Source organism: Miscanthus floridulus, chromosome 1, assembly GCF_019320115.1.
Source record: "Miscanthus floridulus cultivar M001 chromosome 1, ASM1932011v1, whole genome shotgun sequence".
Classification (NCBI taxonomy): domain Eukaryota; kingdom Viridiplantae; phylum Streptophyta; class Magnoliopsida; order Poales; family Poaceae; genus Miscanthus; species Miscanthus floridulus.
Genome location: NC_089580.1, coordinates 8,494,256 through 8,496,962, shown reverse-complemented (window position 1 = coordinate 8,496,962; position 2,707 = coordinate 8,494,256). Strand labels below are relative to the sequence as shown.

The window sequence follows — 2,707 nt, the reverse complement described above, 5'->3', positions numbered from 1 at the left end:
GTGCTCAAATCTGATCATAGAACAGGTGAAGTTGCCAAAGGAAAACAGCTGAAATAAAAAAAATGGCCAGAACAACACCAAGAACGTTAGACAATTACAATTGAAAGTTTCAAAAACACAGCTAATCCAAACAGTATTTGCCCTCATGCTCACAAAACAGGTGAAGTTTTGCCATCACGATGACAGACAAGATGAACGGAATGTTCAGAAACACAGTTAATTCAAACAGTATTTGCCCTCATGCTCACAAAACAGGTGAAGTTTTGCCAGTCATGATGAACAGACAAGATGAAGGGAATGTATAACAATTGGATGTAGCGAGCTAGCGATTGGCAATTATCACTCATCGCTGGCCTCAGCCACTGGCCATCATTATCTAAGCAGAAGCTTTCGTTTCAGCATCGATGCATAGCGAGCAGTTAGTAATTTAGGGTCATCAATTCATCAGACTGTTGAAGAATGAGATGTCTGTATGATTAGCCAGAGTTCAAAGTCATCTGGCAACATGTGTATAATTTGATTTCAATCAAAAGAATCACATGTTCATGTAGACAGAAGAGGGACAGAAATCTATCTCCCTCACTAGTCACCAATCTCTCCTGTCACAACATGTTAATTGATGCTCGAAAGAAGAAAAGGAATTCATATCCTCAAATCCCTCACAAAAAATGAAGATGCCGCTGCCTCTTCGTCTTCGCCCAATCAGGCTGCAGGATCTCTGCTCTCCCCCGAAACTGCCGCCTCAGACACCTGCTTATTCTGGCCTTCGTCTGACGGCGGCTCCGCTGCCTCGGCCGCTGCCTCCTTCTGGCCTTCCTCGGACGCCGACGCTGTGGAGGCGGAGGCAGCTTCTTCAGCCTGAAAGGCCTCGAGGTCCGCAGCCATGGCGCGCTCGGCCCGGAGGATAGGCTCGTAGTAGCCAGCGTGCGCGTCCATGCACTTCCGCAGTGCGGCCGTGACGTCTTGGCACCGCTCCACGACGTCGACGCTGGCACAGGCGGCCTCCGCCTCCTCCACGCACTTCTCCCACGCGACGAACTCGTCCTTGCAGCCGCCGCCCTTCATGAAGAGGCAGAACCCGCACTCCCCTTGCTCCTCCTCCTCCCCCTCCCCTGCTCCGCCGGCCTCCGCGGAGGCATCGATGACCACCGTCTCCGCGGCATCTTCCGCGATGCCTCCACCAGCAGGAGCCGCCGCCGCATCGTCCGCGACGACCGCCGGCGGCGGCGGCGGAGTGCTGGTGATCTTCTTTGGCTGGTGTAGCTGCGGCCTCCGGGGGAGGAGGATGAGGACCGGAGGCGGCGGCGGCGGCTGTCTCTAGAGAAGGCGGGGGAGAAGAAGAAGCGGCGGCTCCCATGGAGCTAGGGTTTTGGGGCTAGCCGATCGCGGCGGCTGCGCGACTGCGACAGTGTGAGGAAGAAAGCAGTATTGTGATTTGTAAAACCCTGCACCGAGGGGGTAAAAAACCGAGCCGTCGACAGGGGTGGGCCTAGATGAGTACAAGAAGGATACCGACCCTATACCCCATCTATTGAAGAAACAAAGCCCAGCCCATATCCATTTGTAACGATCACCACTTTTTTTTTTCTTTTTGCGAATAACGATCACCACGTTCTGATGGAATTGTAAAGGGGCGATTGGTTCATTTTATGCCGGTGTTTGGTTTGCACACGAGGATAAGACGATCCAACTAGAGAAGGTTCCTTTTAAAGGCATGATCAAACCGCTGCCTAGAAATTGGTGGAACGAAGTAGGATGAAGGTCCTATGTTTGGATCTCATTGTCTAAAGATTAGCTCTTGGGGCTCCAAACAATTTGTTTAAAGTTCTATTTAAATTTTATCAGCCAACTTTCACAAAAAAAATCCTTTAGTTCACTAGATCGCACAGATGTCCTAAAATGCTCTAAAGCTAACTAAACTTTACCATGAGATCCAAATAGAGCGTGCGGGAGGGGGGCGCAAGGCAACGACGAGCTACCAAGCGAGGTCAGAGAGAGAGAGCAAGAAGAAGAGGAGTGGACTACCATGCTCGATGGGTCACAAGCATGTCTACCGCGCGGGGGAAGAGGGTGGAGATGTCTACCACACGAGGACCACCTCATGGTGGGCGACTCGGTGCCTCATGGAGGCGATCGAGGTTGAAGGGACAAGTGGTGGTTAGAGCCATGGTGGAGTATATCAATTTTGATGGTGACCAGCCTTGACGATGGTGCCGAAGTAGGTATATACGATGTCCATGGTGCTCGAGACTCAGTGTTCCCAGTTTGTTCCTTTTTCTTCCTCCTTCTATGTTCCCAGTTTGTTCTTGTTCTTCTCATCTGTTATCGGCAAATTAGAGAGTTACTCTCGAACTCAGTGTAGAACTTCTTGATTCCGAGTCACTCTTGCTTCGGTTGTTGAGAACCTTAGAGAGAGCAATATTGTTGATAACATGTTCAATGTAAAGAGAACCAGAACAAAAAAATGCATGAGCTACATGCACTCTTGATCCATGGATGAAACCACTCCAATCTAACTGGTTCTTAACAGTTATGTGTTGATTAAGGGCGCGTTCGCATGCCAGGTCAGTTTTGTCAAGCCTCACTTGCACAAATGTGGCTCACCTCACTAGCCCGAGCGAGCTAAAATCGCTCTTGCTCCCATCATATCAAGCGAAAAGCTTGCCTAGCCTCGCCTGCCACAAGCGAGGCTCACCTATATCTATGG

At 50.4% G+C, this 2,707-nt stretch overlaps 1 pseudogene; it reads right to left on the bottom strand.

Moving 5' to 3' along the window:
* Positions 1 to 388: 388 nt before the first annotated feature.
* LOC136538296 (dynein axonemal assembly factor 3 homolog) lies at positions 389 to 1,504 on the bottom strand (annotated as a pseudogene).
* Positions 1,505 to 2,707: the final 1,203 nt, after the last annotated feature.